Genomic DNA, 13,614 nt, shown 5'->3' with positions numbered 1-13,614 from the left:
GCAAAAAGATGCTGTGAGGAGACCAGTGACATCCCATTCATCTAGGGGAAAAGCTGGAATCTCAAGAATAAGTATTATTTATAATTTTGTTTCCTTTTTACAATTTTCTTTTAAAGTTTGTTTATTGCTGTAATCCAGTTTTTAATAGTAGTGGGTGGGGTTGCCACATAATCAGACCTCGTATTTTAGTGCAAGGTCAACTTTAAAGAGAATCTGTCACTTGTCACAATGATACACCATATGGTGTTTGCCCTGACATCAATTTCAGGTGAGCATATTTTTTTGGGATCGCTGCTAAAATTATTTGTTTTAATGCTGATACTCTTAGAGCCTTATTTTTTCTTTTTCTAATGAAGCATATACAGCCTCATTTGGAACGGTGAGGATTGGATGGTTGCTACACATTTTCTCAGGGTCAATGTTTGCTGTGAAAACACTATATCTACCTTCTTTTCTTTAAATAGATCTCCTGTTATACAACAAATAGAAGCTAAATTAAAGGTCTGGAGTACCCTGCCCTGAACCTTATTGGTAAAGTTCATTTGGTGAAAATTATTTATTTACCAACATTTTTCTGTTTTTCTTGCTGCTCCTATTTTTCTCTTGAAACATGATTTTCAGCTCATTGATTCTGCTCTTTATTCAAGTATATGGAATAACTCTACCCCTAGAATATCTAAATCAGCATTGCAAGCTCCTGTTTCAGAGGGAGAATCGGCCTTGCCCAACTTCTGATACCACTTTTTGGCTTCCCAGCTGACTTTTGTTCATGAATGGCTCACTTTCTGTGCAGACAATGCAGCTATGTCTACTCTCTGGAACAGTTTAGGAACCTGATACATAGTTGATTATTTCTTTATATTTACAATGAGTGACACATGTCGTTTATTATTAAGTCTTGAGCTTACACCGCTTGTCTTGATGTAAACCACCACTGTCTTTGTATTGTTTATGCTTTGGAAAAATCACAATAAACATTTAATAAGTAAAAAATAAATAAATACAGACTATATTAATAATTATTAAAAAGAATGGCAGATACTGCACAGTTAAAGTGGACCTCTACCCCCTTTGACTAAAAATCACATTTAGCATACAGCTCTGCATGCTGATGTGAAATCATCTCATATTAATTAGCTAAACTAATATATTTATTATGTTTTTATATTTCACTTTGACAATTTCTTTTTTCTACTTCCCTGTCTACTTTGACACAAATTATGTAATCGTGCCCAAGCATTGCATCCTGGGAAGATTACATCAGCAAATCGTTGCTGGGAAATCTAATCTGTAATCTTATGAGGTCTCAGAGAATGGCATTTTCCTCCCCTGAGATAATGTGCATGGTCACATGTCCTAGTCACACCAGAGTTCCAGAAAGTAAAAGGGGATCTAGTAAACTGACCTTCGTTAAAATGGCCACTGTGAGAAGACTAGGGAAGAAAAGAAAAATAAGGTATGCCAAAAAAATAAACAGCCAGTAATTATCTGGAAGTATCTGTTTGCAGATTGTCATTACTAAACATTTCTAAAGGTGCCTTTGTTGTTATTTTAAAGATATGGATAAAGTTCCTCTTTAAGTAACCTTTTTATGGTTGCTTTAAAACATTTTATATAACATTTTAGGATTTGAATAATAGCGCCCCATTAATTTGTATTTTACCTCTGAATAGCTATTTTCCAAAAGTTGTGTTAACCATCAATCTTGTCTATGGCCCTAGTGTACTCACCTCAGATCACCTGGTAACCTGTGCAATAATAAAGATTGCAGAATCAGCTTTGTTGTGTATTTACTCTGTGGGAACGCTCTCATCCCTTGTTCATTCTCTGTTCATAAAATGTTTGCTACAGATTTTCACATCTTTATGCACCTAATAATAGCATGCTTTGTCATCACGGTTGATGTGTAAACTAAATTGCAAGTTTAGCAAATTGATTTTATAGACTTGCTTGAGTAATTACACATTTTTACATCGATTTTCATTGTAATGCAGAGTATTTACCAAAAGGAGAGAATACCACAATCAAAAGTCTAAATTTCTAGATGTAAGGCAACATAAATAATACACATTAGCACACTATATTGGCATATCATGCCACAGCACATTTGAATAATAGTGGATACAAAGGAAAATGTGTTTGACCCCTTTGGTTGATTTTATCAAAAATTGTAGCCTGCTGTACAAAGTATTACTAAGAACATAATTTGAATATGCAGTTTAGTTTTGGGTATCAGTTCACTTAAAGGATATCACAGAACAGGAGAGAGCGCAGACGAGGGCAACTCAATTAATAATAGACCACAGCTATGAGACAAAAATTGAAAAAGAGGCAATCAAGGGGGCATAGTATCACCCTAAATACTTAATGGTTCATATTGTAAGCTTGGTGCAAATTATATCACTGTAAGGTTATTGCATAAAACACAGGCTACACTTAGCATAGAGTAGCGTAAAAAAGGTTTAACCTCAGAATACAGAAAGGGTTCTTTATGGTAAGAGCTCCAAAAAAGTGGAGCTAGCCCTAGCCCAACTCATTAGATTGCTTAAAAAAGGTTAGATGTGTTTCTACATGAACAACATATAACTAGCTGTTATGTTTAAAATAAATAAAACTGAAGATTGTTGATTCATGTATTATCCAATTGCCTTAAAGGATTGGAAAGGAATATTTGCCTGAATGTGTAATCATATTTCTGAACTGCCTGCTTTGGGTGCTTTTTGTGACACAAAGGCTTGACAATTGTGGTGGGTTCTTTATTTAGAATACTATAGCTCCATTTTTGTCATTCGTGACATATTTTATCATTTGTGACACTTTGCCATTTTTTCATTTTGTTAGTTGTGAAATTTATTGTGTCATTTGTGTCCATCTGGAAACTGAATGTCACCAGCACACCAAGTAAATTTGTCAAATGAACGTCTTCTTTTATGATGCATGTTGTCACATTGATAACAATGACATTTCGGGGCCATTCAGGGTCCCCTTCATCAGACTCAGTATTTGTGTCCATCTGTGACAGTTTTTGCTGTCCTACTTTACTGTAATTTTTTCGAAAAATGACAGGAAGGTTTCCCACTTCTTCCCACAAAACCCAAATTCAACTTTTCACATTTACCACTTTTTTACATGCATTTATTCTGCAGTCACTATGTGTATGTAATGATTCTTTAGATAACACTCCGCTTTATCACAGATCAAAACCAACATACCTGATACACAATCTGGACTCTGTTTTAGTTAACTTGATGCTGATATAAATTAATCCCCATTGGCAACAACCTGCCAGTGACAGGATTGCTTACTTACCAATTATTGACCTGACCTGGACCATAACCTGGATGAATGAGAACCTTCACAGACATATTGCGACACATTTTGGGGAGAAAACCCTTAAACTTGAACAAGAATATGAAAAGACAGCAAGAAAATTGGCAGACTATAGAAACCGCCTGCGATATAACCTCAGATGCCGACAACAGGAGTTGGTATCGTGCAGCATTCGTTTGGACTCCACAGTAAAGGGTCACAAAGCCAAGCTGATACTACCTAAAGCCCAGATACAATTGCTAAATTAAAGTGTACGGCAGACCCATTTCACAGTTAATGCCTTAAAACATACTATCAATCAACTAGAAGAGAGCCTGATTTTTCAGCTACCTGCTCATAGAGAGGCAACAGAAGAAGTTCTCCATTTTGTTATTTTGTTATCCCGAACTGGAAACAGCCATACTAGGGAAGAACCAACTTGGAGGCAGAAGGAGGAAAGGGGGACATTGCAGAACAAAGAGAAATGAGTGAAGAACCTTTCAGACAGGGTTCTGACCCAGCCCGAGATGGATGTTCTTGCTAAAGGGTTGAATTTGGGAATCACACCCAGAACCATCCCTGTAGTGGATATTATCTCAGCCACTGAGGCCTTGATCCACAGTAACAAAGTGCCACAGGTTGAGGCTGAACAACTTCGCCGAAAAGTGTCTGCAGCCCTGGCGAGTGCCTAACCACCTCCGTCAAACCTGACTACAAGAGAAAGGAGGGTGGTTACATTCCTGAAGAAAGGCAAAGATGCACAGTTGTACTTAATATATCTGACTACGATGATAAGGTGACTGCACTTCTGAATGATAACAACACATATGAAGCCCTAAGAAGGGATGCAACCAGTGGTTACAAGAAGAAAGCTATAGATCTACTACAACAGCTGGAAAAGGACAAAGCCATTGATCGGGCTATGTATCATCGCCTCTACCCTGGTGAAGCCCCTCAGTGTATATATGGACTTCCAACGATACATAAGGATGGGACCCCTCTCAGGCCAATTGTCAGCACCATAATTTCTGTAAATTATAACGTGGAAAATACTTAGCCACAGCCCTTGCCCCTTTGGTTGGAAATACAAAACACCACAATGGTATTCTATGATGTTACATCCCTCTTCACCTGCATACCCACCACAGAGACAATTGAAACCACGAGAAAGCGGTTGCTACTAGACAACACCCTAGGCAGCAGAACAGAACTTAACCCAGATCAAGTGTGTGCCTTATTGGACCTTTGTCTGAGTACCACCTATTTCAAGTACAAGGACAAGTTCTACAGGCAGAAACATGGCTATGCCATGGGATTGCCAGTTTCGCCTATTATGGCAAACCTTTACATGGAGGAAGTAGAAAGCAAGGCCCTGACCACTTTCAAGGGAATAACACCCAGTCATTGGTTCAGATATGTGGATGACACTTGGATTAAGATTCATAATCAAGATTTACAGGCTTTCACTGACCATGTCAACAGTGGATCATAACATCAAGTTTACGTGGGAAGGTATACAAAACAACAAACTGGCTAGTAGCAGAGGGAAGGAGGCTGGAAATAGAGGTCTACCGAAAACCAACACACATGAACCAGTACCTGCTATTTGACTTCCACCACCCTCTAGACCAAAAACTGAGTCATCAGGACTCTACACCACCGGGCCGAGAAAATTATCCCCAGAACAGAGGCCAAGACAAAGGAATTCAAACACCTCAGGGGGGCCCTTAAAACTTGTGGGTACCCAGACTGGGCTTTTGTCAAATCAGAAAGAAGAGGAAAAAAATGCCAAGAGTATCGGTGAGTGTGAAAAGCATGACAAACGGAAGAATGTGGTCTATATATGTAGCTGTGGTGTCTGAGAAACTCAGAAGGGGTTTTTTTTTAAAAACATCACATCCCTGTCTGCTTTAAACCCAGCAATACACTGAGGCAACAACTGGTTCACCCAAAAGACACACGCCAAAACACAAGATGAACAACATTGTGTATGCAGTCCATTGCAGTGAAGAGTGCTCAGAATTGTATGTTGGTGAATCAAAACAGCAGCTACACAAGCGTATGGCACAGTATAGAAGAGCCAAACCCTCTGGTCAGGATTTAGCAGTATACCTACATCTAGGAAAAAGGCCACTCCTTTGAAGACAGTCAAGTACGCATCATAGACAGGGAGGAGGACTGGTTTAAAAGAGGTGTGAAAGAGGCCATTTATGTAAAAATGGAGAAGCCAAGCTTGAATAGAGGTGTTTGTGTGTGTGTGTGGGGGTGAGACTTCTATTGTCTGCCACGTACAATACTGTTTGACTACATCTCTCTGGGCAGGCTATTAAACACCTCCAGGCTCCAATTATGCAAATGCAATCAACACCTGATTGCGACTAACAGATTATGTGGATTGGAGCAACCTTTACCATATTTATTCCCAGATAATTTTTGTACAAGTCATTCTGAATTGAGAAAGCTGGTTGGATGACCAGTGAAATGTCTTCAGCAAGTCCAGTTGCCTTGACTTATTTTTTACAGATATACCAATTACTTATACTGGAGTCACTCACCCACTAACCAGACCAGTGAGACATTGCTCCCTTGCTAGCAAAGAGCATTCCGGGCCAGCAAAGGAGCAATTCCATAGAGGTAAGTGGAGACCTCTCCCAGATAATCCTGCTGCTGGCAATTTGACCGAGAGCCACACTATAGTTTTCTTTTAAAGAACTGATTATCTATTCATGTACTGTACATGTTATGTTCCTTGAATGAGAATTCTGTCTTACTTGGTATTACTGAACTGTAATGCACTGAACAGCCGATCAAGTTCTATTTACTCTGTTAAATGTTGTGCATACAGGATAGATAGAGGAACTACTTGTATAATATACTTCACTTGCTGATTAGCATACAGCGCTTATGAATATGTCATTTTAATATACTGCACTTGATTTCTCTCTTCTGCCTTTTTTTTTTTTAACATTCGTTTTTATTGGAAGTTTTTCAGGATACAAAATCCGAATGATACAGTAATCAAGTAAAATACAGGTCACATTGATATGGGGCAATTTTGAAAAAAGGCACAGGTTAACCCAGAAGGTGGTAGAAACAACAGCTGTTTAAGAGAACACTCAGCTGGTCAGACATGGGTCAGAGAATATGCTCGAGTACAATGACAGTCCATCCGACCTGCGCAGCACATATGACCAAAACAAAGTTCCAAGTAACATAACACAGAAATCAACGTAATCAGATTGGAAAAAAGGGGAAAGAGTATAAGAGAGATAAGTAAAGAAGGAGGAAAAGAAAGGGAAGGAAAAAAAAAGGGGGGGGGTGAGGGGCTGGACTGGTTCAGAGAAGCGTTGATTACTTCAAGTTATGAGGAGACATGGTCTGAAGAGGTGGCGATGATTCAGGCCTTTATGAGGTCAGGATCGAAACATGGTGGAAGGCACTTTTGAATGCACTGCTCCCATATTCTCTCAAATGTATGCATAGTGTCATGGAGTTTAGCAGTGAGTTTTTCATATACAAACACTGTGGGAAGACGTGTTTTCGTTTCGGATAAGCGTAATAAAGGGGACAGCCAGGCCTTAGCGATCGTTTGTTTAGCTGCAGTGAGTATATGAGTCATAAGGGTAAATTTTGCACTATCTAAATGATCAGGTCTCAAATTTAGGAGAGCTACAGCCGGATCAAAAGGTGGAGCGACACCGATTAGGGATTATATAAAGGCAAATATTTTGCGCCAAAAGCGTTGCGCTATTGGGCAGGTCCACCATATGTGGAGCATTGTGCCCGGGGTATCACAGTGGCGATAACACTGGAGGGGATGACGAAGGGAATATGCGTGCTAGTCTAGAGGGGACGTAATACCAACGCATTAGGTCTTTATAGTTGGTCTCCACTGTCGCTGCGCATTGAGAGGAGGTCTTGATTGTGGTCCAAATTTGTTCCCATTGTTCAGGATCCAAAGTGACGCCTAGATCTCATTGTAACATATATGTATGAGTAGGTGAAGAAGAGGGATGAAGTAGGGAGGAATAAAGCAAAGAGATTACACCTTTAGAGTGTGGAGAGTCTAAGCAAATATGCTCAAATGAAGTAAGAGGAGAGCGAGTGGGGTTAGAGCCTAACATTGAGGTTAAGAAATGCCGAATTTGTATGTGACGGAAGATGTCAGCATTGGAGAATTCATGTCTCGCACGTATAGTTGAAAAGGGCGTAATACCATTGGAGTTAAGGAGAGAGTGGATGAGTGTCATGCTATTGTCGACCCATTGAGAAAAAGCGGTCGGATAGTTATCGGGTTATGAATGCTGGGATGGGTTTTCGGGATAGACCAAAGCAAGTTGTGCACCCCGAGTGGAGCACAATCGACAGCTTCAAGCGAAACCCACAAGGAGACTTCAACTGAAGCATGGTATTTAGTTAGAGGTGCAAGTTGTGCCGCTCGGTAATATTAAGCTAAGTTAGGGACACCCAGACTCCCTAATGGTCTGTGAAGAAACATAGAATGTCTGGGGATACGAGGGTTACGGCCCGCCTAAACGAAGTGCATCACTTGTCTTTGTAGTATGCGGATGGTGTGGGAGGGTATAGGGACAGGTAGGACCCTGAAAAAGTATAGTAGCTTCGGGAGGAAGGTCATTTTTATAGCTGCTATGCGACCCATTAGGGAAAGAGGGAAATGAGACCAGGTAGAAAGTAAGGTGCGTAAGTGTTGAAACAATGAAGCGTAGTTAGCTGAGTATAATGATGAATAGGAAGAGGTTAAATGGACACCCAGATAGGGCAGAGCGGTGGAAGCCCACGGAAAAGGGAATGATGATTGGAGTTGTTGGACTATCTGAGGCGGTAACGAAATGTTGAGTACTTTAGACTTGGAGAGGTTTACAGATAGACCTGATAGGGAGCCGAAGGAAGAGAGAACTGTAAATAGATTAGGGAGCGAGACAAGAGGTTTAGACATGGAGAGGAGGATATCATCGGCAAACATACTCAACTTGTGATGGCGTCCAGCTACAGGGATTCCTGATATGTCAGGATGTTCCCGGATCAGCTGCGCGAAAGGTTCGATGGCTAACCCGAAAAGTAGCGGGGACAGAGGACATCCCTGTCCCTGTTCCTCTCTTTATATGGAAGGGAGCAGATTTAAACCCAGCATAATGTACCTTAGCCGTAGGGGAGGTATAAAGCGCCGATATCAATTTGCAGAATATAGGGCCAAATCCCCAACGTTCCAAAATGTAAAAAAGATAGGGCCAGGAGAGGGAATCAAACGCTTTTTTTAATATCCAAAGAGAGGAACATAGAGGGGTTGTTCCTTGTACCCTGCTAAATGAGAGAGGAGAGTTGCTCTGCAAATGGCGTCTGTGGCCTGACGGAATGGCATAAAGCCAACTTGATCCTTGTGGATAAGCTGGCCCACACCCAAGTTGAGTCTGCCCGCCAGTATTTTAGCCAGAATTTTGATGTCTAAATTTAGTAGGGATATGGGGCCAAAGTTTGTCCAGGAGGTATTATCAGAGTTTGGTTTGGGGATCATGCAGATTGAAGCAGTTAGGGCGTCTTTGAATAAAGCGCCATGGGATCTGAGGGCATTAAAAGATGAAGCCAGGATTGGGGGCAAGAAGGTCGGATAATTTTTTATAATAAAGAGCAGGGAAGCCATCTGGGCCTGGACGTTATAGAGACTATATAGCCAGGAGGACTTCCGAGTCTGAAATCGGTTCTTCCAGTATCAGTTTGATGTCAGCAGGAATCTGCGGGAGGGACAGAGTGGAGAATAGAGTATCTGCAGAATCTTTGGAAAAAGTGTTGTCGGGAGTGTAGAATAGTGCCAATTGCTTACTAAATTTGTCTACAGTTGTGGTCGGGTTGTTGGTAAGGGAGCCCTGAGACGTATGCCAGCGTTGAGGCAGGTTTGTTAGCATGCATATAGAAGTGATGTTTCGTGGTTCATAAAATGGCGCCAGTCTTATATGATAGTAGTAAGTTCAAGTCTCTACGCGTTGCTTCAACTCTGCGATGATTAGCTGGTGTAGGTAGCTTCCAGAATTTTTTGTTTATGTGTACGTTCTTGTTTAATTTTAGACCTATACAATTCCCCCTGATCACCGCTTTGTGGGCTTCCCAGAGCGTTACTGGTGAGACGTCTGACGTGGAGTTATGGGCCAGGTAATCTAGATAGCCGCGCGAATGGAGGATACATGTGTTTTATCTGACAAAAGATATTCATTAAGTGACCATGAACTGGAGGGGGAAGAGGAGATTATAGAAGAGAGGGATAGAATAACCGCAGAATGGTCCGAACAGGAGATAGGCAGGATATAGGCGATTTGTATCAATGAGAGCGAAATTTGGGTGAGGAAAATATGATCAATTCTGGAAAAGGAGCTGTGAGGGGAGGAATTGAAAGTGTAATCACGTGTAGCAGGATGCATTTCTCTCCAGGTGTCTATCAAGGAATATTGGTTTAAGAGAGCGTGAAAGGGTGAGGAGACGGAATTAGTTGGGGGAGCAGGAGATTTGTTAAGAATGGGGGAGAGAGATAGATTTGAATCTCCACATAGGAGGAGCAGGCCTTTTTGATGGTGAGCAATAGTAGAAAGGAGGTGATGAAAGAAAGGTTGGGGGCATAATAGGTCACAATGGTAGCTTCTTGATCATTGAGTCGACCAAGGAGAATTAAATAGCGTCCGGTTGGGTCAGCAATCTCCTTGGTGCATATCAAATTTAATCAGGACTCCTCTCGTTGTGGAGGCCATATATACTTGTGGGAAATTTTTATGAAAGTATTTAGGAGTAGAGGAATAGGAAAAGCGCGTTTCCTGAGAGCAAACAACATCTGCGTGAATGGAGTGGAAGTAATGAAAAGCTTGAGATCTTTTATGAGGGGAGTTAAGGCCCTTAACATTTAGGGTAATTAATTTAATGGAAGGCATCACGGTGGGTAAGGGTAATGCTCAATGCATAATTGAGACATGGGAAATGCGGAGTGGAGTGATAATGGAGGGGCTTCTCGTGAACTTAAGGGAGTAGACCAGGGAAGAGGGAGAGGGTGGAGAGGAGAGAAGAGAGAGCGAGAAAGAGAAAAAATAACATGAGGCAATACAGTAAAATACTAAAGAATCTAATAAAAACAGAAAGAACAGATAACTGCCTGAAGTGGAGAGAGGCAGAATATCTGCATCTCTCTAGCAGGCAGTGGTAAGACCCACAAGGGGGGAAATCCCACCAATGGAGGAGGCAGCAGTGGCAGTCGCCTCAGCACATAGGCTTCAAGTAACGTAAAGTATATGCAACAAATAAACAGTCCCAATATTCAGATGGCAATTAAAGGGGAGACTTCAGAACAGGAAAATATAAAATCAACATCATAACAGGTTCATAGGAGTAATACTCATCAAAATGTAGAGGGGTTCAAATAACCGTATAGGTTTAGGGAGGATGCCATCAAGGAATCAGGCAGGGCAGTTCCTGTAGATGTGTGGATCACAGGGAGTCAGCCAGGGGAGTCCATGTCGACAACTGATGCGAGAGACATCTTTTTACGGACAGCTTTCGTTGGTGAGGTCGTCAGGGTGGAGGATGATTCCGATAGGGATGTTTGTCTGCGACGCTTGGGCTGGGCCGGTGGCTGAGGTTCAGTCTGTGGCAGTAGTTGAAGATCAGCTAGGATGCGGCGAAGGCGACCGTTCTAAGTGAAAAGGAGGCGAATCGGTATACAATCTGATGCTGTTGCAGAATCTGAAGGAGAGACTTGAGCGCCCTGCGTTTGGCAATTGTTGATGGGGCCAAGTCAGCAAAGATCTGATATGTAGTACCCTGGAAGGACAGTGACTGCTGGTTACGTAAGATCTGTTCTTTAGTGCGAAAGAACAAACATTTTGCCACCACATCCCTAGGCGGGCCATCAGGTGTGCGCTTCGATATGGCCCGATGAACTCTTTCCATCTCGAGACGTTCAAGCGGAATGGATGGGGTCAATTCCTGAAGCAGGGCAGTAATGGTCGACTGCAGATCTAAAATGTGCTCAGGGATGCCTCTAAATCTCAGGTTAGACCGCTGTCAGCGGTTTTCCAGATCCTCTATTTTAGAAGACAGAAATTGGTTATCTTCACGGATCTTATCAATGTCCTCTGTATGAGAGCTAATCCTATGGTCAACATCCTCCATGTGGATTTTCAAGTCAGCAGTGCGTTGGCCTAGCTCACGTATTTCCCTAGACAGCTGGCTAGTTATCTGTTTAGATGTGGTTGCCAATGCGTTTTGAAGCATATGATCGATTTTATTCAAAAGATCTGTCTGTGACTCACGTGTGGGAGAGAAGGAGCTGGCATCACTGTCGTCCGCGGCATCACTGTGGAGAGTGGATTGTGAGGCAGCAGGGCCTGGCCGAGTGTGTGAGGCCGGCGCCATCTTGAAAGCTGCTTTAGCCAGGGCTTCCTTGATCGTGGGACCGCAAGGAGGCTGTATCTTGGAGCCGGAGCGGGACGCCATAGTCCCGGTGTGTAAGGACCGCGATCGGATGTAGCAGAGTCTCAGTTAGTACAGGAGGGGCTGTGCTAGAAGCATGTCTGTGCTGAGGTGATGCCGAGCGGGATTAGGACACGTCCGACATCGACCACTGCGCGCATGCGCCTCCTCCTGCCTTTTTATTATACGCTTAATCAACTGGTGAATGTAATCCATACACAATCATTTCGCATTTTGCTGATATTTCACTGTTTGGTGAATGACAACAGCTGAATACCACTCATTTTACTTTTATTCGTCTAAACCTTTATACTTTTCCTTTGACTTTAGACATCCTTCCAAAATTTACGGTAGGGGTCATTGACACAGAACAAACAATGAAGAACTATCCTCTCAGAAAAAAAATAATCCATTCTGTATAGTATTGTAAGTAAAACAGGATCACATTTTTTTAAATTTAAAAATAGTTTTTTCTTTTGTTTAGGTTATTTTCCCTGCAATATGCACATCCAGTAGACTTTTGGGGTTGAAATTTGCAAAGTGTGTGCAAATTAGCTGGTCGAAGGAGTCGGTCAAAAAAGCTGGCTCTGTTTGGGTATTCCGCTACTATCAGAATACAAAAGAAACAGCGGGGAGTCCAGGATCAAGGGGTTTGTAGTGTTGATGGAGGAACCTGCTCTAGTTTTTTCGTTCAGCCCATGGGTTAAACAAAAAAAATTGAGCAGTGCATGGCCAGCTTTAGTGAATGAGGTGAAGCCCTGCTGACTTCCATCATCCAATCATGTGCATGCAAAAATACTGTTTTTCTTTTATTTTCCTTGCATGTCTTTGGGTATTCTTTGCAAAGTGAAATTTTACTACATTCACTAGGTTAATGGGAACTTTCACTGCAAACTTCAAATTCCCTTGCAAAGTTCACAGCCTGTTTTCCTTCAAAAAACCAACCCCTGCATATGAATTTCCTTTAAATGTGTGCAGGCTCTAGACGTGGCATCAGCTTTAATGTGGTAATTCTGGCAGAATGTTTTGGCAAGACTGAATGTAGTACAAATCAGAAGACAGCAGGATAGGGTGGAAACACTGCAGCTGAACTGAACAAAAAGTTGTGTAACCCTAGGAAAGGAAGAGTCTGTGAATGAACCTCTCTGGTGTGATTTAGTTGAAAGCAGAACATTTAAAAAAAATTATCAAGCTTTTTAACATTACAGGAACCTAGGCAGCAGCATATTTGGTTTATGTGTTTGGGTTTAGATATAACATAGCTATACCTGAATCTTAGATGGCCTATCTCTGGATTGTGGGAATATAACATAATTCTGTTTATTGAGGTAACTAAGCATTATACCAATGTGCATTTTCATCTCATTATAAAATGTGCGCATTGCACAAATCCTTGTAAGCTGAAGCAGTGATACATACACAAATAATTGCAGCTTTACTTTAATTATTACATCCCTAAAAGTATTTTTAAATGGAAGCAGTGAGAAACAGCACAATAAGCCAATCAGTTGTGCTGCAGTGCAAGGAACATACTTGTAGGAACAGTGAAGCACAGTGACAGAGGGATGATCTCAATAGTCTGTTGGTTTGCCTTTTGCTGTCCAGTCAAAGACTGGATTAGAAACAAGACCTGTCAGTGTTACCTAACGACAGCAGAGAAAAATCAGGTCTCCTCCCTTGCCAGATAGAGCTATGTAGTAAGGCTGTGGAAATCTCGGAACTTTATTGACAGAAATACCTTGGCAGTTAAAACAGCTACCTTATATTAATTTAATCTATGTGTTTAGCTGTTTGCCCATAGTTCAGTTTTAAGGCATGATTCACCTTGATTGGCATCTA

Source organism: Nanorana parkeri, unplaced genomic scaffold, assembly GCF_000935625.1.
Source record: "Nanorana parkeri isolate BGI_ZX_2015 unplaced genomic scaffold, ASM93562v1 scaffold734, whole genome shotgun sequence".
In the NCBI taxonomy this organism is placed as follows: domain Eukaryota; kingdom Metazoa; phylum Chordata; class Amphibia; order Anura; family Dicroglossidae; genus Nanorana; species Nanorana parkeri.
Note: the sequence above shows the minus strand (reverse complement) of the source record.